The following is a 22,535-nucleotide window of genomic DNA, read 5'->3' as shown; positions in this document are numbered from 1 at the left end:
ACTCATTAAAGTCTGTTTCTAATAGGAATGTATAACTGGAGATTCTGAACAGTACAGTTTAGGTAAAGCCTGCTTATTGTTCTGTTTTTCCTTGTGAAGTTTTTTTAAAGTTAGTTCAGTACCAGATCTGATAAAACTTCAGGTGATGTTCAATAAACTCCTCTAATTTTATCCTTCCCTCCACAAACTGGAATTTAGGACCAAATTCATTCCACATTTCTGCAGGGTTATAGCAGAGATAAATTTGGCCAATATGTATTCATTGCCCTGCTGAACACATTACAGTAGCTTTCTTGTGATATTGCATGGAAGAGCCAAAAATAAGTTGTTTTTCCAGTGTCCTCATCTACTTTTATAACAAATATAGTTGGTGAATGTAAATTAATGGTTATTACAGCATCTGCTCTGCATTTCACTTATTTTTATAGTGAAAGGCTGACTAGACTTTTTATTTTGATGTTGCAATAGTAACACACCTGCTGGAGCCTGCTATATTACCACTCCAGGGAAAGACAGTTAATTGCATTTTCTGCCTATTAGAAAAAGAGGGATTTAGATTTAGTATTGTCTTCCATGATGTTCTTTAAGCATCTTATCAAGGCTTCGCAAAACCATAAAAAATCCTTAGCCCTCCTTACTGCCCACCAAGAAAGGTTCTGCCAAAATTACCTTCTTCAGGCGTGAATCCAACCTCACTAATGTATTTTATATCTAGAATAACAAACATTCCAGCAACTACAGTAATAACAATAACATTAATAAAAACTTCCTTACATGTACTAAAAGGGCACTTCGGGGGAGGACTAATACAGCGTGAGCTGTAAGACTTAAATCTAGCTCACAAACCAGAATACAGCTTTACAGAGATAAAGCTTCAGGCTGTAATTGGTAGAAAATCAGAGGAAGGGTCAATTTCTCTTCATTTCAGCAAGGAAGGAGAACAAAAAAAAAGATAATTAAAGGCCAAAAAAGTTAAACATGCATTTGGTTTAGGAGCACATACCTTTTGCAGGCACTTGATAAAGAAGCAGGTATTAAGCAAGCTGTTAATTTGCTGACGGTTGTGTGGCTAATGGGTTGGCAAGGGAGGACTCCATTAGTAACAGCTGACAGGTGATCTGAAAAGGGGGACAGGAATTCTGCCCTCCTACAATGGAAGGGGCAGAAGAAAAGAAAGAAAAAAGAAAACAAGAAAAAGAGGCAAAAAGGAAGATAACAGAGCTAGAACCTTAGTCTTTTTTTGTTTGCCTTGGAAATAGGCAGTTTTGTTCTGTGGATGACATGGAAGGATCTGGTTAATGTGCTTTTAGTCACCACTTGAAAGAATAAGAAACAGGTGTTGATGACATGAAAGTCCTGGAGGGACTATGGCAAATGAGAAGCAGCAGTGAACAGGCACCCACACTAGGAACAGCTGCTTGATGAGGGCCATAAAAAAAAAGAAACAAAGCAAACCAAAAAACCCACCCCAACCCAGTGTAGGGGAAAGAATAATAAAAGGACAAGAGCAAAATAAATTCAAAATCTGGCAGTCAGGAGGCAAAGGCAAAGCCACCTTTTATTGGCCAATGTCACAACTGTCAGCAGAGCCATTAACAAAACCCGCAGTACTAACCATAAAAGCATTGCCATATTTTTCCAGGTTCCTGGGACTCCCTCATCCGGCACAGACAGCATGTACTGCGCCGGCTGCAGAAGTGGGTCTCTGTTCCAGCACGCCTCCTACCACCCAGTGTGAATTAGGAGCCTCATTTAACTTCCTCCACCTAGATGAGAGGGAGAATGTTAATGTTCTGTGTGTAGGAGACTGGTTTTGAAATCAAAACTCGATTGCATAAAATTGACTTCCATATAGTTTCAGGCAACTGTTTCCCTCTACTAAAGTAATTGTGTCGCATAATCTATCTTAGAGTAACAGACCCACCAAGCGTCTTGGGTACTTTGGGCTAAATTGAGGGGAATAAAACAAAAAACCCAAACCCAAATACCTTACAATCTTTTTCAGCATCTGAAGCATACAATTTGCATTCTAGTGTATCCTCTAATGGCCATATCCTGTAGTGTTTACCTGTATAATGTGATGTTTGCATTTATTGCTCTTATTGTTAATGCTATCATGAGACGTAATTCATTTTCTCCAAGTATATGGAATTACAAGGCTATAAAGAGAAAGTAAATAAAAGAGATGCAGGACCAAGTAGAAAGTTTGTTTTCGTAGCGAAACTAATATAAAACTAGCTTAGCTCTACTGTCTTCAATTCATATTCAGGCACAATTCCCTCTAAATAACCTCACCCCAGAAGCAAGCCTATGTCTTAAACTGGAAGTAGTTCAGGTTGGGGCTGTGATATTTGTACAGTGCCAGAATAACATAACTGCTGTTTTCACATACTACCACAGTAGGGAGGAATCCTATGAGTAAAAATAGCTAAATAGAAGAATAAACTGCATATGTATGAGAGGAAAAAAAAAGTAATGAACATAGGAGTCTGGCAACTAACGAGAAGGTAGAAGGCTCTTCAGGGATAGGAATGGTAAATGGTATCTTACTTTGTCTATAATATCCCTGAGTAATATGAAGGCCAGTACAAGATCTCTTAAGAGACCGGAGGCTGTTACAGTAATGCAAATAAGAACAGCTTCTAGTTAGAGACTCTAACCATTAATGACAGTTCTTTTTCTGGGTAAATAAGGCTCTAACAACAGTTGTGATGTTAAAATAGCTGTGCTGCAAAATTAGACAAACAAAAATAAAATAGTTCTATCAGCATAAGGAAAGGCTTTTTCAGATGCGCCTAGTGGAACTAGATTGTAAAATACAGGGTAGAGAAATACAAAAGAAAAAAAATGTAGGTTGATTTTTCTTGGAAGGCAACATGCTGCATTATAAAATATCTGAGCCATGACAAAAATAAGACACAACAAATGCCTAGCAACAAGGTACTTTGGATAATAGAACTGTTACTTGCCATCAGGAATAGTATTTTTCAAAGGCTTCCTCTTCACCGGTTCAGAGTAGACAACTCGTTTTATCAGTGTGGTGATGCTAAACAGAACATGAGTCGGGCATTCTGCTGTCCGTTGTCACCAGGGCGTTCTCGAGGTCACTGTCCGAGGGAAAGGCAGCAATTTCAGAGACACAGTCTCCAAGGCCACAGAGGTTAATCTATCATTTGCTTGTTAGGTGATGAGGATGAGTTAAAACATCCGCTCAAATGCTGTAGTTTAAAGGAAGTTGCTTTAATGAGGAATAATTGTAAAAAATGCAGTTGGAAGAGAATATACATTGTTATGAAGAGACTAAGATCCAGCAGTTAGAAATGAATCCAGTCTTCTTGCTCTCCAGGGGTTCTTCTGGCTACTGCTCTGCTTTGTTTCCATTCAGACTTCTGTTAAAGACTTCTGGGTATAATTATTCTTACATACTTCATAGCAATGCTTAGTTACTTGCTTAAAAAGTGACCACAGGTTGTAAGGTACATTGTGCTAGAGAAGCGCATCCTATAACTGAAAACTTAGTCTATGGCTCTCCTGAGTTCTGCTCTATCCAGGCCTTGCATTTCGCCTACACAAAGCTGTATCGTTATGAGCTGTACCTGGAAGATGGAAAACATAGGCGTTTCAAGAAAATGAACATTTCTGCTCTGTTAAGCTACATGGGAGTTGTAGCTCTAGTGTCCCCTTTCAGCTGCACACTAGATCTTCTACCTGGGCTGTTCCATCCATGAAGCACCACTGGTAAATCACCAAGAGGTGGCCCTTCATAGGAGGTCCAGTTTGGATGGGGATCCTTTTCAAAGAGAAGGCAGACCTTGGGAAGCATCTACTTGAATTTCTAGAGAAAACATTTGAAGGAGTGGAAGTTTGGTTTTGTTCTTTCAAGTAAAAAAGCAAAATGTCCCACCAGACCACACAGACACCATGAAACAAATGAGGTTTTGTGTGTGCATGCTACATGTTAAATTTATAGGTATAAGTGTATGTATGTATATGCATATATAAATATGTTTTGACAAAGAAAGCAGTTTGGACAGTCATTACACCAGACACAGCAATATAAATAATACGTCATACAAGGAGTAACTATGTCAGACAGCAGATTTCTGCTGCTCAACTCCCGTCTGGCAGACTTGCACCTTAGAGTGATGTCTTTGAATAAGCTACCTCTGTAAACCTCAACGGGAGCCATCCTTCTGGAGACATAATCCTTGGCTCAGGAAGTAAGAGGTCACATCAATTATGCAGAAAAAGTTTAATCAGTACAACTGGGGAGGCGGTTAAGGCCTTTTTTGTTCGCTGGTATTCCAGGAACACAATAAAAATTGAAATTGTGCTAAAGCAAAGTTCTACTTGGGGTTCCATACAGGCCAGTTTGCAGTAGCTGAGCTGTGGCAACTGCTGGTAGCACTTTCTCAGTCTACCTTGACTGAAGCAATGAAGTAGTCCGAGGGGCGTGATTTCCATAGGTGGGGTAGGCTAAATGTATGCCCACAGATTTATCTCAGCTGGGGGATGACAGCTTCCTTAGCCATTATAAATCAGTTGAGTTACCATGTCTCTAAACCCAGATTTTTACAGCAGCATAGTATGACATATGGTAAAGGCACAGGAATGGATTTGCCATGGTTTTAGCTTTATTGAGGTTCTCATTTCCCACTGCCCCAGTTGGGACATACATCTAATGAGCTTATTTTTTGCTAAAATTCCACTTGCTGATGATATCAGTGATTAAGTCTTAATCTTGATACTCCCAAAAAATGATGTGTTGTTCAGACTTCTGAAGTGCTTAGGAATCCTACTGATTTTAAACAAACTGAAGGCAAACAAAATTCAAATAGAAGTCAGTCTACTTGGTTAGTGCTTTAAATCTCTAACTGTGGACAACCATATTGGGCCATTTGGTCTAAATAGCCTAAGACTCACTAAGAAGAGCAGTTAAAACTGCAAAGGAGGGAGCTAAACTGCAGCAAGCACTAGAACAAACCAACCATATGCTCAGGGTGCTTCACTGGGGAAAGAGAGAGGCTCTGTTGCACAGGCTGGGGCTGTGATCCAACATAGCACACCTGAAGTGTTTCACTGTACCAAAGCTTAATCAAGGGATCCCAATACAGCCTGAGTCCGTTATCTCTAGACAAGCATGAAGTGTGAACCTCCTGCTGCAAAAAGAGGTGATTGCTGTTTTGAAATGCATAAACAGTAGCATGACTGAGCAAGGAATCAAGGGAGTAATAATGGCACGATTTGATATCAGCTCTGCAAGGCCAGGTTGGCAGCTGTACACACCACTCTGGTGCCGCCATTACCTTTGTTTCTGTTACACCAAGATTTATTTTGTAAGTCAAGTTGGTGCTGCTCGAAAAGCACTGGCTTTGACCCAAAATATGAAATAAATCAGACAGAATCCAATGAGGGCAATTAAAGTGATAAAAGACTGAAGAAATACATTCAGTGCAGACTGCTAGGAGAACTGAGTGTGCATTGCATAGAGACAACAAGCCAATTTGATAACATGTATGTACCTGGAAAAGGTTAACTGTGAGGCCAGATTATTCTCAGTTGTGAATGTGGACACGAGAAAAGAATGGATTAATCGATAAGCTTCTATGTGGACTCACTGTCAGTACAAAATCACACAATTATCTCATTTCTGCTCCCCAGCCTCCTCTCACCACAAAGGTTGCAGGGATTCAGTATTTTTAAGAAGGCTACCCATCCAAAAAAGTATAGCTGAAATTGGCAAATAATTTCAAAAATATTAGGAGCGAAGTGGAAGATGACAGCTGATAAAACACAAGATTAACAATAAAAGTATTTGACTAAGTATCACAAAGCTTTTTTTTCAGAAGTAAACTAGTCTTATTAACTATGTAAAATACGTCAGGACAGGAAAGGGATAATGGACTCTGGGATCTCCTTATGCCTTCCTTGTATTATTACAGGAGGATTGCTTAAGAAAAAAGGTTAAATGGTCCTGTCAACTCTGTTTACTTTGAACTCTAGATCTCTGATACTTGACAAGACAGTTTTCGAGGAGGGCAAATTTTAAGGGCCACCAGACTGAAGTTGCAAGACCTGAACTGTTCACAGCATCTAACATTGAAAGGGAAGCCCAAAAGATAAAGGCATACTGACTGAATTTTGAAAAAGACACTGGTGGCTTAAAGCACAGGGTCTTAATGTGATTATGCATCAAAAGCCACCAAGCAAGTCTTAAGAGAGTCAAAGTACATCAGGGGTTTGGTTTTTTTTTTTTTTTCTCTTTGACAAAGCAGTCTTGTGGCACCAGCACACTTCACTGAAGTATGTTGCAGGAATCCATCTGTTGTCAGTGACATTTTCCATGGGAAATAGGAATAATTGGATATGTTTCAGCTTCAGTAGGGAAAACATTTCTTTGGGTATATAAAACTAACTGAAAGATATTTAACATTATTAGATAATGTTCAGTGTAACAAGTCCAACCCTTAGACTTGGACTGTTATGGCTTATGCCATAGAAACCAAGGAGGTTGTCTGTGGCATAAGCAACCCTTGCCATGCAGTGTCTTTATAGCCAAACAGAAATGCATACCAGTTTCCATGTAGAGAAGCCGTTGCCTTCAGTAGGTTACTCCTGATATCTCTACACTTAGTTCTTGGCCTTACATGCAGTTTCTGATGGGATACAGCTGACACCAGTTTTTCAAGGTGCTATCCCTGCCTCAGTCCGCGTGAGCCAAGCTGCAGGTCAGCCCAGGGTCTTACAGTTTTCTTGCTCTTTGTGCTTTGTGTATGTTTCTTTACTGTAGAAGAATCAATGGGTTTCCACTGTGTGGCAGGCCCCAGATACAAGCAGGGAAAAAAAAATAAATCAAATCACATAAACATTAAGTAAGCAGAACGTAGTGTAAAGCACTGTGCAAATGTGTGCTTGGTTAAAACAGCTTTAAGAGAATGTTTCAGAAGCAGTGTTATTTCCCAATTACTTTTCATCCCTTGTGAGCTTATTTTGAGCTTTTCCTTTCCCTTGTAAAGAATATAAATGGAAGAAGGCACTCACCTGGAACTTCACAGGCATTTGTTCACAAGCTAGACCCCAAACAACAGCAATGTTGATGAACTCCAAGCTGGCCAACTCTTTAAATACAGACAGATGAACAGCAGGTGTTGTTATGTGCCAAATGAATGTAGAATTTGACCCACTCCATCCAATTTCTTTTGCTGGTTGCTGTTTGCCAGCAGAGCACGTGGAGATCTGAATGAGGTTTTCTGATTTTTAACAGCACATGCTCCATCAAATTAACTTGGTGGGGCTGCTTGATCCAAGCCAAGTGTTAGGGAGCTGATGGCATGTATACTGTTCACTGGCATGTAACAGCGTTGTGTTTTCTATAAATGCAGTCCTTCAAATCATCCTTTATCATATTAATTGGACTGAGTCTTTTAAATTCTGCTGCTAGTCTCCATGGTGCACAACCGATACTTCACAAACAAGATGACATATTTAAAAAGTTCGAAAGCACAGTCTGGCTCCTTTCCTACTTAGATTGCATAGGCTTGAAGGACTTGAATCTGAAGTTCTGAATACCTGTGATATATATACAGTGTGTGTGTGTGTGTATATATATATGTACAAATTTATGGAAGTATATGCATATATGATGCATATTCGTAAATAGATATGAATAATTGTGTGCATGACTGCATAATTCAGTGGTCTGAAGACACAAAGGTGAATTGTGAATAACCAAACCCTGTTTTCTCAGCCCCTAGGTGCGTTCTTCATCCTCCTTTCAAATGTGACAGTGGCTCACTCCAGTGCACAGATTGTGTTGGGATGAAGGACAGTTAATGCGCAAAGAGGATTGTGGGTGGTTGGTTTTTTTAAATAAACACATGCATAACCTGAAAGAAATTTTAGTAACTGATCACTGTTTTCAAACAGTGTGAATGTTTGCCATATCCAACATGGCATCAAAGCAGAGATGCTGTAGTTTCTCTATGGTCAAGCACAGGGATTTGCAAACCTTTGCGAGGAAGAACTATTATCCCACAACATTTCTGCTAAGAGGGAGAAATGGCTGCATAGGAGTGGGCTCCTATGCACTTTTCTGATCAAGCTTTTCATTAAAGATGCAACAAAGCCAATGCAAATGGTAGGCCACTGTTTAATAACCACTGGCTGTATTACTTGTGATAAAAGAATTTTACTTGGTTACCTTCAACTTGCATTTAGGAATAAGGAAGCATAGAAAAAGAAGCAGAGAGCTTCATAACTAACAAAAATCATCAATAACACTTTTTTTTTTAATACAAAATTTACAAAGCATGAAACACTGGATGTTAAAGAGCAATTAAGGATTGTCTGATAAACTGAGAAGAACTTTTTTAAAATTGAAAGCAACTGGAAAAGTAATTGCAAAGCCATAACAAGGTCCTAATTTAGCTAAGTATAGTTGCGGACCAATGAGCCACTTCGTAAAATTCAGAGAAAGTCTTTGGGAACTGCAGGAATATCCAAGGGAAAAACATATGGCCAAGAGATAATTAAATGAAGCCAAAAGAAGTGATGTTTTATTTTTCCAAAACAATCATAAACAATGCAGATATGGGGTCCTGTCAGCGCAACTCTATTTTTTCAAATTTTTCAGTTACTGTCTTCTTTCGACAGTAGCAGTACTGCAGGAGCTGTGATATGCTAACATATAATGAAGCCAAGGTAGGAAGGAGGAGGTTAGAGATTTGGAGAAATGAGAGGAAGACAGAGACAAACTTTCAGGCACAAATCCCCTTTCCCCAGGTCTGAAATAGAAGCAGCAAACTTCAAAGTCATATTTAAGCTAAAAACAGCTCCTCTGAGTTTCACTCAGTTATATCTTTCAGATTAGGACACTGTGCCTATGGAGCAGAGGACAGGCATAAGATTGTCTTTGTGGGACAGAAATGAAAAGGTATTTTTTTGCGGAACACAGGTGAGGCCTTAGAAGTAGGGAAAATTACAAAATGCCATAAAACCAGTATTGCTAATGAATCCATGGTTTTAATGTGTAATAGAGTCAGGACTTCTCGATTTGTGATTATCTTTAGAAGGCATTTTGCATGATGTGGTTTTGAACATTTATTGTGGTGAATGATAAAAATATGTGCAACAAAAAAGATATATTCTGAATTTGATGACAGCTCATTTCTCCAGAAAAAAAGCCCTATCTTCCCCTCTGTAATATTTTTCCCAGCTAAGCCCTTATAGAGACAAAGAAAGGACATGCTCCAGGGAGCTGGACCATTGTGTTACCAGTGAAAACATGCACATTACAGCTTGATGTCTATTACCAAATTTAAGAAGTGGCTCCAGCTCCTACTAAAGGTGTGGAAGCAGCTACTTGTCCCAAATTGCCGCTAAACAACAAGGCATCCAGAGGAGAACCTGGGAATCGGTTTCAGACCCTACATCTAAATTATTAGCCCGTGCTGCCTCATTTTGTGCCTGTAAGAGGCTAATTTGGCCCAATCAAAATGTTTTCAAGGAAGATTCTAATGGGTTTTATTATGGATAGCCCTTATAAATAGAGTTTAGGGTTTACTAACCCAGTTTTTAAAGAACTTTACAGGAAGGCATTAGGCAGATTCAGGTGATTATTTTACCCCCTCCATCCTCCTGAAATTACACCTGTCTGTGACCATAAATTAAAAAAGAATTAGTTAAATTTATTAAGGGGATAGTCTCTTTCTCAGAATGAGAAATGCAAATCATTATTTAACAGTCACCTGAGGACAATACACTTATGACAGGTGTCATCGAAGCATGCAAAAAATTTAGAATAAACTCAAAGCATTAGATTTAGTGTCTAAAGAAAGATGATTGAATACCTGCAAAGCTGACACTGAGAGCTATAGATCTATCTGAGAGATTTGGAATTTTTTGATCAAATGAAGATTCAAAGTCCCCTCAACTCTGTTGTATTTATGGAATTACTACACAAAAGGATTTATGGCTTTGGAGGCGGAGATCGATAACAGTTTGTGAAGAGCCCAAGTTAGAAACATCTTAAGCTAAGACAAGCATTCAATATAGAGTTCATCGTTATAGACTTTAAATTGCCCGGTATAAAAAGAGGGACTGACATTTGACCTTCATCAGTTCCTGTGTGAGGAGTTTAAAAAAAAAAAAAAAGAAAAGAAAAAGGTATATTTACAGCAAAAAAAGGTGAACAAAGGTCCTAGCACTGAAGTGGGAGATAAGGCACACCAGTTAAAGGCGATTGATGGGAATTTCCAGCAGGCCTTGGCAAGGCTCCTCGGTTCATGTTTGAGCACATTAGCCTTTCTCCAGACTCCATGCTCCTCTGTCAGGTAGCAAATACACGTTACATGTGTTGGGTACTAGCTGAATTACTAATCTATGTAATAGGTGTAGATTTTGCATGAAACTGCAGATTTAGGACTTCATCTGGCAAATGCAAAGGCTGCTAAGGGCTGTTGACGTTCTTACAGGATGAGAGCTCAGCTTGACTTGTCCTCCCTCATGGGAGTTTCATGCGTTCATTTCTGTGAGGCTGGGATTTTACCCACAGTCTTTGGTGAAACTTACACAAGCTTAACTGGGTTTCACCAACTGGTACCTCAGCATTGAGTTGTTTTTCATTAGTGAAGATACTCCACATCTGAAAGCAAATTAAAAACCTAAAATTAAAAGAAAATCTCTGGGATGTGACAATTCAACCACAGCTGAATCAGAATGGATGGGCCAGGAGCTTGTCATAGGAGTGAGGTTCAAGGGCAGTGATTTACACCCAGTGCCCATCCAGTGGGAAGTCATGTTCAGGGAACCTCTGGGAGCAGTTCCTCAGCCTTTTCCAAATCCTCTCTCTCCCCATGAAGGACCAGGTTCGTTTCTGAGCACAGAGCAATGTTGTGCAGTCACAGTTCACCAGCGTTTCCTCCTTCATTCTCTTTTTGTGGAAGGAAAAGAGAAACTTATAAAAACACAATATATTACTGACACAACCCCAATGAAGGCATGGGGTTCCATAAACAAATAAAAAAGGCAAAGCTCCCAGTTTTGCAGAGATTACAGTGCTTCCTAGCCTTGCTGTGGGCACTGTAATGTCACTGTGTTGGATGCTTCCTTAACGTGGAGGAGGATAAACTGACTACGGAGGAGAGGCGGACCAGCTGGTGAGCATGGCAGCAGGGACTCCGGTGACAGCAACTTGGTCTGGCATCTTTTGCCCAATTCAAGTGTGGGCATGGACAAACCCCAGAAGGGCAGGAAAAGATGGAAGTTCCCTTTTAAAGACGCGCTTAGACATGTGTGAAAGCTTCTCCTTTCATATGTCTGTGACTTTTCCCCTCCATAAAATAAAGTTCATATAAATTATTTTGCTATCTTGTCTAATTTTAAACTATTAGCTTTTAAAGGTAGGACTGTAAGCCCTAAAGAGAATAAACCAGAGGAGAGTTTTCAGAACACCTAAATGATTTAAGAATCTGAGGCTTACTAGGCTTCAATGAGATTTAAGAGATTCAAAAAAGCAATTTAGCACTTTGGGAAAATGTTGTGTACAGTGCTTGATCCACTGAATTCTCATTCTTATTAAAAAATGCAAAGTACAGTATGACAAAAAAATACTAAATCCAGAACTAGGTAATGAGTTATCTAAGGCAAAATCTGATCACATTAAAATAGCCACTTGCCTTAAAGTTGTAATTATTGTGGGTTCTCTCATTTATTAATTTTCTTCACTACAGTACAGTAACAAAACTTTAATATAGTCTAAAACTGTCCTACCATACAGAATAGGTTGTCCCAGAAAGTAAATTCTTCCTTCTTAGATATGTGTTTTAGAGCTGGTTTTGTACTCTTTTAGAGCAGTCATAAAGCAGCTATATGAATAGGAAGTTACCTTTCTCCTTTTACCTACAATAAACTTGCCTTTAAGGTCACCATTAAATCATGGGAGATGTTGGAAAACTGACACAAAATGAAAGAATATTAAAAACACAGTCATGAGAGTACTGATTTCCTTGAACAAAATCTGAGGTTTGGGTAGTTTGTTGGTGAGACCACTGTTGGTGGGATTGCCCTCCACCACTGAGAAGGCCACTGTTTTTCTCAGAAGGATGTGAGAGCCATGCTGGAGAGAAGGAGAAGGTGGGGAAAGGAGAAATCAGTGGAAGGTACAAGCAGGCACAGAAGACGAAATAAAAACAGTGCTAACACTTGACACAAAAGTGTTTTAATAACACCAGTGTATGTTATTTCCTTTCACTAACACTTTTTTTTTTTTCCTTCCTTTTCCTGAAAATAACACAGATGAGATATTTCCAAGTAGCAAAAGTGGAAAGGTTAACGAAGCATCTCATTAATCTTTCACAATTGTAGCATGCCCTTGTGACCTTTGGGTCCATACTATAGCAACAGTATTCGGGTTATAATCCAGAGGAGCTCAAAATAAAATCAAATCCCTGTCAACAAACCTCCAGCATGCCTCAGAATACTAGGTGTAGAGCACCAGGCAATTAATGGCTGGAAGCGTAGTTGGCTTTTAGGAGTGTGCTATACCAGTTGTTAGGCTGTATGGGTCAGCACTGACAAGGCAAGTGCTGTACCTCTTCCCCTTCTGTTTTATTTGACATTGTGTTTGTGATTCTGTATCAGCAGAACACTTGGTTGACAGTACCATGAAGCAGAGAGGAGGAGGACAAGGGGCAGGATAGCTGGGGTGGGCGGTCATGCCAGTTTCTGAACCAGCATCAGATTGTCTCACTGAATGTGCATCCTTCAGTATAAAATGTGAGTAAGTGAAAACATCTAAAAAGAGGGGAACAGGTGGCTTTTGGCAGGGGAAAGTGCTCGGTCAGCAAGCTGGAGGCAGAGCTCACTGAGAAGGCAGTGCAGCATGTTTTCTTCCCCTGTTAAGAAATGCCAGCCTGCAGAGGTTCCTCGAGTAGGCACCTAGCAGTGCCACTGGCTCCTGCCCCATCTTCTTACAGCTCACAGGAAGATTTACAGGCCAGCCAGGTGCTCTGGGGAAGGAGAGCTATAGCCAGTGGGGTCTGACTTATTGATGGTCACCGTTATGATGTTCAAGTGATATTCTGTCTGGTTTTCCTCCCTGGTTTTTTGCCTTTAATCTATCTTGCTTCTGGAACAAGACAATTCATCCAGACCACTTCAGATATCTAATAAGTGATACACATCCTGCTATCCTTCCTGAAAGATTAATCCAATCTACAATCTTATCATTCGACCCGCAGGCTTACCTATGTTTTCACTCTGAAGGGTGTAAAATTGGTTTGCTATCTCTGGCTGTTAGAGCAGTACAAGCAAATAATAGCAAATCACTCCTCCTGTTTATTTGTATCACACTGTTGGCTGGAGATTATGACATCCATTGTTAGGTGCCACCCAAACGTAGCATGAGAAATAGCACCTCTCCCTGTGGTTCATCAAAAAATGTGTGATGAGGGAAGGACGATTTCACAGAGAAATGCTGAAGCATGGAGAACCTCAGGGGATATTTACAAATACAGTGCAGCACTGAGGAAAGATACTCCAGCCTGCAAGAGACCCTATTTCTTAGTTCAGGGTTAAGTAACCTAAAGAGAGTTCTGTGTGAATAGTAGCCCTCTCCTTGGTGCCTAAAGTGGCTTGGGAACATTGCCACAGAATTGCAAGATCTCTGGTAGGTGTAGCTAAATCCAGTTCCAAAGGTCATGGAGGAATTTTCTATCATACCTGGGACCTGAACCTAAGTCTCAGGCCTCTCAGCTTCGCACAGATCACAGGTCGTCTTCTCTAGTTCTTCCCTCCCTCCCTCCCTTCCTCCCTAAACTCACATTTAGAAAGCAGTGAAGAGTAACAATCACATCTAGCAGATCCCAGACCCTCCCTCAGAGACACCACTGGTGTGAGACAGTTCTGGGTCCACGCCTAGATGAAGACAAAGCAGCCAAGGGTGACTAATAGAATGTAAACTACAACTCCTAATATCATGCAAGGGACTCAGACAATGTAATGTGAATATCTAAGACCTGATTCACATACAAAAAACATCAGAAAGCAAAGTCTGATCTTTGGCTAAAAATAAAACTGCATGAATTAATATTTAAAATTTATAGGACTTCAGATAATAAGGTGACAGACCTTATTAATAAATGCAGCTCCAGCTGCAGAAGAGAACAAAATAAGACCTCCTGGCTAGATATGAAATTACTTGCCTGTACTGTAAAACCTGTAATGTTTCATTTATTTTGATAGTACAGTCTTTGGTTTGGAGAATGTTGTTTTTTCCTCACAGGTGTAAATGGGGTTTGCAAGATCCTAGATCAAATTGCAGGTCAGTATACCAACATAACTCCCAACAGCAACACGCCCCTCAATCCAACAGCCAATGGCTCCACACCAAAATGAAAAGAACCCCCCAAACCTAATCTATTCTGACATTCATCAGACAACATATAAATCAGATGTCACCAGTGATCCACTTCAAAGTCCACTCTCATGAACTAGGATTCCTGGTATTAGCTTATCTGTTTCCTAGAGTAGAATAGAATAGAATACTATAGAATAAAATAGAACTCACCTGTACCACTAGGGACAATTGTTATTTCTGGGATTCAAGAAAGACAATTTCCATCTGGGATGAAGGCAAACAAGCAGTTGATTAGGGGCATGGTGGGCCTATAGAAGATAATGACAACTAGAAGAAGCAAGACAAAGGCTAAGAGAGCTGCCATCACTTTCAGGAAAAATATCAAGGATGAAGGACAAAGGAGGAAAAGAGCTACTGAAGTTCAACAAAAAAGAAGATGGTCTAGAACACAAAATCATTCAGGACTTCGTTGCAAGAAGAAGACCTCACCATAAGCAGGGTAGTAGCAAATGTCATTTGTTAGTGCCTTGGTAAGGAAAGGTGAGAAAATTCTGCAGCTCTGCATCCCTGCGAAGTTCAAGCAGAGGGAACCAAAAGCCTTTCTTTCACCTTGAGCATCCTCACAAACAAACAAATGTCTGTGGTATAAATGCCCTTATTTGCATCGTCTGAATGTGCAGAAGAATTTGGGCACCAATGTACAAAATGACAAGAGCAGTACCTGCCTTACTCTTTCAGGACTCCATATACTGAATCCTAAAGGAAAAAGACACTTTCCAGGGTTCTAGGCAAGGTCTGAACATCCACCCACAAAGTGAGGTTGGCAAATAACTCTCAGAAAGGTTCAACTCACAAACAAGCTGAGAAAGTTTTCCCCCAGGGCTGAAGCGTGTTTTGTATCCCATGTAAACACGGCCAGTGGGTGTCATTAACAGAGGAGCTGCACAGCTCGGTTTCGGTGGGAAGGGGGATGCGATGGCAGTAGCAGCAGTGGGCTGTTTTCCCAGTTTGGAAGAGTCATCCTTTGCCTGGCTGTGCTTCCAGCAGGGATCCAGGTGTTCTAGGTGTGGAAATGACCAACCTTCCCACCGCACCGCAGCCTCTGCTCACATGTTTGTCACAGCCTGTCTTATTTCCATGGCGGCCTGCTGGCACCGTCCACCCCATCCTAGGGCTCTGGTCACGCTCTGGCTTTCCTCCAGGCTGTGGCTGCTCAAATCACCCCTCTTACACCCCAGGCTTTGTGCCCAGCCAGATCAAGGCCCCGTCCTCCTGCCTGCGGGACATCATGGACGTTACCTCTGGCGCACAGAGGGGGCAGCTCCCAGGGTGGGCGCTGGGCTGCAGGGATGGTCCCTGCCACGGCCCGAGAGAGGAGGAACAGCCCGGGGTCTGTCCTCGGGAGCCCAGCGGCAGAGGAGGTGTCAGGGACGCCCAGCAGCTGTGCCCCGTGCATGGCCACCAAGGGCAGGGACAGCGCCCCGGGCCTCCCGGGCACAGGGGCTGCCTCAGGCCGGCACCCCAAAGCCCTTCCTCCCAGGGGGGCTGGGCGGGGGATGGGGTGGCACCTGGGGGTCCATGTCACCCTGTGTCACCTGTGTCACAGTGCCATCACCTGGCAACGCAGCAGTCACAGTGCCCCGGGGGAGTATAAAAGGGGCCTCGTCCTGTGTCCCCTGTCCAGAGCTGGCCTGGCACCGGCCTGAAGACACCCGAGAGGAAGGCCTGGAGGGGCCGGTGGGATTCCCCGGGGGCTGAGGGAGGAAGGCTGGAGCCTGGACGAGGCTGCTAGCAGGGCCACATTCAAAGCTCATCTGAGGTCTGGAAATCCTTCTCAGCTGGACAGCCATGGCACCACCAAGGGAATGCCTTCTTGAGGAGCACTGCAGAGCTCACCGACTTCATCCCTGTGGAGCCAGGAGCAGTGGCCGTGAGTTATGGGATGCAGAGATATTGCCAGGGGTCCCAGAGCTTTGGAGCACTCACTGGTGCCCTGCCAGGCACAGGAAGGATTCTTGTCCCCCAGGTCGATCAGGCCAGGGGTGTTTGGTCACTCTTGGAAGCCCCTGAGGTGGCTCCGGGCTGAGGGAGAAGAGGGCTGGGGCATCTCCCGGGAGGCGTGCCCGGCCCGTGGGACGAGGAGGCCGGTCCCGCTCACGTGCTCAGGGAACAGCCGATCGCCAGCGCTGCCTGGGGTCAGGAAGGAATTTTCCCCCGGGGCACATTGGCACTGGCCCCCGGGGGTTTTTTGCCTTCCTCTGCAGCACTGAGCGCGACCGCTTGTCAGGGCTCCTGCAGTCCCTTGGGCCAGGTCACCGCCTGCTGCTGGTGCCCCACGAAGGTGGCCTCTCGTGCCCCGCAGCTGGGGGGAGGAAGGCTTTTTTTCCCCCGCGGTGGGCGAGCAAGTGTCCCTGCCCGGGGTTTTTTGCCTGCCTCTGCAGCACCGCGCAGGGCCCCTGGCCAGGGCTCCTTTGGGCCATTCTGGCCAGGTGCCTGCTGCTGGTGCCCCACGAAGGTGGCCTCGTGCCCCGCATGCGGGGGGAGGAAGCTTTCGAGGCTCCCAGGGGGCCCCCAGCGTGGCCCCCGCGGGTTGCTGCTTTTCCTCGGTAGCACTGAGCACAGCCCCTGGCCAGGGCTCCTCGGGGCCCTTTCGGCCAGGTTCTTGCCCGCTGCCCTCGCACCCCCGAGGCACCCCCGTGCCCTGGCGCTCTGGCTCTCTTGCCCACCACAAGCTTTGGCGGGAGCCAGCTCTGCAAAACAGTCTTGTTGATATTCAGCCCACGGTGAACACCGGGAACAGAAGGGAACAGAACCGTCCCACTGCGATGTGCCTGGAGCTCTACGTGAGAAGCTGTGAGTGGGGTCTGAGGGTCCCTCCAGCAGAGCAGCTCTCTGCAGGGCAGGGCCCAGGCCCAGCCAGGACAGGGGCAGGCACGGGCACACCTAGAGCATGGCTCGGGCAGGGACTTACGGCCCAGGCTGAGCTGAGACACGTCGCCTGAGCCCTTGGAAGGAGATGGGGGCGCTGGGGGTCCCAGGGGAGGCCAGTCCCAGCCACCGAGGCCTATGAGCACCCCATGGACCTTGGCACAAGTAGAGCTGCACTGCTCGCTGGCTACGCTTTGGAAAGTGTGCTTGGCTGTTTTGGAGATGGAGTGTTGCACCAAATGGACCTCTGCTCTGAGGGAGTACTGCTGTTCTCATAATCTTGAGGCCAAAGAAAGAGAAAAAGAGACAGAGAGGGAGACAGAGAAGGAGAAAGAGTAGGGGAGAGTAGGGTAGAGGAGGGAGAGAGGAAGGGATGGGAAGGGAAGGGGAGGGGAGAAAGAGAAAAAAGAGAAAGAAAAAGGGAAAGAAGAGAGAGAGAGAAAGCGAAAGAGAAAGAAAAAGAGAAAAAGAAAATGAGAAAAGAAAGAATAGAACAGAACTGAGAAATAAGAAAAGAAGAGAAGAGAAAAGGGGAGAAAAAGGAAGAAAAGAGAAAGAAGAGGAGAGAGGAGGAGGGGAGGGTTCTGAAGGGAAGAAAGAAAGAAGAGAAAGTGAAATAGAAGCAAGAAAGAGAAAGAGAAAGAGAAGATAAAAAGAAGAGCAGAGAAATAAGGAGAGAAGAGAAAGAAGAGGAGAGAAGAGGGGAGGGGACAAAGAAAGAAGAGAAAGAGAAAGAGAGATAGGGAGAAAGAGATATAGAAAGAGAAAAAAAAGAGGAAGAGAGGAGAGGAGAGGGGAGAGAGGAGAGAGGAGAGAGGAGAGAGGAGAGAGGAGAGAGAGAAAAGAGAAAAGAGAAGAAGAGAAAAGAGAAGAAGAGAAGAGAAGAGAATAGAAAAGAGAAAAGAGAAGAAGAGAAGAGAAGGGGAGGAGAAGGGGAGGAGAAGGGGAAGAGAAGGGGAGGAGAAGGGGAGGGGAGGGGAGGGGGAAGAGAAGGAAGAGCAGGAGAAAGAGTAGAGAATAGAAGAGAAAGAAGAGGAGAGAGGAGGGGAGGGAGGTGAAGGGAAGAAAAAAGAAAGAGAAAGTTAAATACAAAGAGGTAGAGAAAGAGAAGGAGAAATTAAAAGAAAGAAGAAAAAAAGAGGCAAGAAGAAAAGAGAAAAAAGATAACAGGAGAGAGGAGGGAAGGGGAGAGGAAATAGAGAAAGAAGAGAAAGTGAAAGAGAAAGAGAAAGAGAAAGAGAAAGAGAAAGAGAAAAAGAAAAGCAAATTGGAAAGAGAAGGAAAAAATAAGAGTAAGAGAAAAAAAAGAAGAAAAAGAGAAAGAAGGCAAGGGAAAGAAGAGAAAATGAGAGAGGGGAGTGGAGGGAAGGGACGAAAGAAAAGAGAGAAAGAGAAAGAAAGAAAAGAAGACAGAAGAAGAGAAGAGAAAGAAGAGAGAAAAGAAAGAACAAGACGAGAGAGGAGGGGACGGGAGGGGATGGCAGGACAGGGAAGGGACGAAAGAGAAATAAGAGAAAGAGAAAGTGAAAGAGAAATAAGGAGAATTGGAAAGAAGGAGAAATTAAAGAGAAATGGAAAGAAGGAGAAATTAAGAGAGAAAGAGGAAGAGAAGAGAAAAAGGAGAAGAGCTGAGTTGAGAAGAGAAACAAGAGAAGAGACGATGAGAGAGGAGGGGAGGGGTGTGAAGGGAAGAAGAAGAAAGGAGAGAATAAGAAAGTGATATAGAAAGAGAAAAAAGAAAGAAGAGAAAAAAGAGAAAGAGGGAGAGAAAAAAGAAAGCAGAGAAATAGAAAGTGAAATAGAAAGAGAAGAAAAAGAGGTGGCGAGGGGAGGGGTGTGAAGGGAAGAAAGAGAAAGAAGAAAAAAGTGAAACAAAGAGAGAAAGAGAAAAGGAAGTGAAAAAGAAAAAGAAGATAAGAGAAAGAGAAGAGAAAGAATAGAAGAGGAGAGAGGAAGGGAAGGGAGAAAGAGGAAGAAGAGAAAGTGAAAGATAAAGAGAAAAGAAGAAGAAAGAAGAGAAAGAAGAGAAGATGAGAGAGGAAGGGTGAGGAGGGAAGGGAAGAAAAAGAAGAGAAAGAGAAAGAGAACAAAGAGAAGGCAAAATGAAAGAGTAAGGGGAAAAGAGAATGAGAAAAAGAAGAGAGAATGAGAAATTCAAGAAAGAGAAAGTGAAATAGAAAAAGAGAAAGAAAGAGAGAGCAAAAGAGAAAAAAAGATAAGAAAAAGAAAGAAAAAGAGAGACAGTGAAAGAGAGGGGAGGGGAGGGGAGGAGAGGGGAGTAGAGGAGAGGAGAGGGGAGGGGGAGGGGAGGAGAGGGGAGGGGGAGGGGAGGAAAGGGGAGTAGAGGAGAGGGGAGGAGAGGGGAGGAGAGGAGAGTGGGATTGGCGGGGAAGGGAGGGGAGAAAAATAAGGGAAAGAGAAAGTGAAATAGAGAAAGAGAAAGTGAGAAAGAAAGTGAAAGTGAAAGTGAAAGAGAAAAAGAAAAAGAAAAAGGAGAAGAGAATACAAAGGAAAGCAGAGAAGAGAAAGAATAGAAGATGAGAAAGGAGGAGAGGGAAGTGAAGGGAAGGAAGATAAAGAAGAGAAAGGGAAAGTGAAATAGAACAAGAAAGAAAAAGATTAAGAAGTGAGAGAAGGCAAGAGAAGAGAGGAGGGGCAAGGAGGGGTGCGAAAGGAAGAGAGAGAAAGAAGAGAAAGAGAAAGTTTATTTAACTTTCTAATAAACGAAAGAAAGAAGGAGAAAGTGAAAGAGGAAAAGAGAACAAGAAGAGAAAGGGAAAGAGAAGAGAAAGGAAGAGAAGAAAAAAATGAAAGAAGAGAAAATGAGAAAGACAGAGAAAGAAGAGTAGAGAGAGAATAGAACAGACGATGAGAGACAAGGGGAGGTAAGGGAAGGGAAGAAAGAGAAAGTATAGAAAGAAAGTTAAATAGAACAAGAAAGAGAAAGAGTGAGTAAGAGAGAGAGAAAGAGAAGGTGAAATTAAGAATTTTCTTAATTCAAGAGGAAATGAGAAAGAAAATAAGAGAAGACAAATAGAAATTTAGAGATGAGAATAGAAGAAGAGGGGAGAGGAGGGGGGAGGAGGGGAGAGAAGGGGACAGAAGAGGGGCGAGGAGGGGTGGGAAAGGAAGAAAGAAGATAAATAGAAATTTAAATACAAAGAGGAAGAGAGAGAAAGAGAAAGAAAGAAAGAAAGAGAAACTGAAAGAGAAAAAGAAAGAGGAGAAAAAGAGCAAGAAGATAGGAGAAGAGAATAGAGAAAGAGAAAGAAAAGAGAAAGAGAAAGAAACAGTGAAAGAAAAAGAGAAAGAAGAGAAAGGAAGAGAAGAGAGAAAGAGAAAGAAAAGAAGAAAGTGAAAGAGAAAGAGCAAAAGAGAAGAGAATGAAGAGAAGAGAAAGAACAGAAGAGACTGAGAGGAGGAGAGGGAAGTTAAGGGGAGAAAGAGAAGAGAAAGTGAAATAGAATGAGAACAAGAAAGAGAAAGAAGAGAGAAAAATTGTCTTATGGTCTATTTATGCTGTGTTTGGTCCACCCCAGGACGGGGTTTGCCCCCGTGGCTTCCAGGTCACACTGCTGACTGCCGCTGAGCCTCCTGTCAGCCATCTACCTGTTACCGTTTGTAACATTTTTGGGGGGCCACTAGGAGTCCTGAAGACTTCAGCATAACGTGTTCTTTCCATACTTCTGTATGCTCAAAGGCAGGTGAATAAATAAAAATGGTCTCTTGCACCAGAAATGAGTTGCCAAATCATTTGGGAGTTCAGAAGCCTTTCTAAAAAATCCATGTTATACACTGAAGGCACTAGTTTTAATTAATTAAACCACGTTACATGATGTCAGAGCTGCAGTAGAGCCTTCTCATTTGGTGGTAAGATCAGACACACAACACAACAGCATACGTACCCCTCAGCTGTGCCAGCCAATAACTCATTTTATCAGGAAAAGCAGAAGGTGACATCACATTCAGAAACAAAGGCCTTAATTTAGAAGTTACATAATTCTACACATTATCAAAAGAGAAAAAGCAATATATAAAGACAGCAATAAAATAAAAATTGTATCCTTCCATGAATTTAATTCATACATTTCACAGACTCATTACAAAACAGTCAAGTCATACATATCTAAGAGAGAATAGCTGCTGGATTTTTTACAAAGCTTCTACTACTCCAGGCCTGTAAGAAAATTCTTTCAATTCAATCACTTTGGGACTAATGGAGCTAATTCGACTTTATCCTAAAATATTCTGGCTGGTTTAATTCACTATATTCATCATTCTGTTACATATAAAAGACTCTGATAGTCTTTGTCAATAAATGGCTTTCATAGATGTACAGGGTAAGTATTTAGGATATAACTAAATGTTACCGAAGTTTAGCCAGTCTCCCCAAGGATACTGCTCTGTAAATATTTTAAAGCTTGCATAGGTCTAGAAGCGGTTCCAAAAGCTGGATTTGGGTTGCTTTTTACACCAACTTTGTAATTTTTTGTGTTTCAAGAAAATACACACATGTGCTATGTTTTATATGTACAACTTCACTAATACCCTAGTTCTGCAAGTCGAGCAATGCATCTGTGCTGAATAAATTATTCTGACATGAATAAAGAAACATGTCTTGTGCCCCTTTTATCAAGAAGCTTCTGAAGTAAGCTGTCACCCTACCATGTAACGAATGAACACATTCCTTGACATTTAACATCATCCTGATCACAGTATTTCTACAATGGCAGGTTAGGTGACACCATGAGGATTTATATGGCTCATCATCTTAATGGCTAGATTAGATGCATCTGAGAATAATTTACAACCCCATTCCTATTTGTCATTACAGTTTCATTTGTTATTGTATGACAACCTGTTCACAAGTACATGTCAGTGCAAGCACAGTGCCCTCATCCTCCTTTTTCTTTATGTTACATTTTACATGCTTGTTTGAGCTTTCTGCAATTTCAGCTAATTGTGAAAAAGCTTTTCCTGATCTTTTTCACATTTACGTGGGCACTGGTGATGTATGATGAGACCTCAGATGAGAATCTCAGGGTTTGTTTCCTTATTTGTAGAGCAAATGATCAGCTGCTTCCAATTTCACTTTTACAATGGCAGGGATCATATCTTAGCTCATGGCCTGACAGACAAAGTGTATCTAATATTTTCCCCAAGCAGGAATGGTGAGCAGCAGCAGAGACCTTGCAAGGGCCAGATCGGACAATGACTTGACTAGGATGTGACATGATTCCTTTTTTCTCGA

Source organism: Falco peregrinus, chromosome 5, assembly GCF_023634155.1.
Source record: "Falco peregrinus isolate bFalPer1 chromosome 5, bFalPer1.pri, whole genome shotgun sequence".
Lineage (NCBI taxonomy): Eukaryota > Metazoa > Chordata > Aves > Falconiformes > Falconidae > Falco > Falco peregrinus.
The sequence above is the reverse complement of the archived record's forward strand: the minus strand, read 5'-3'. Positions refer to the sequence as shown.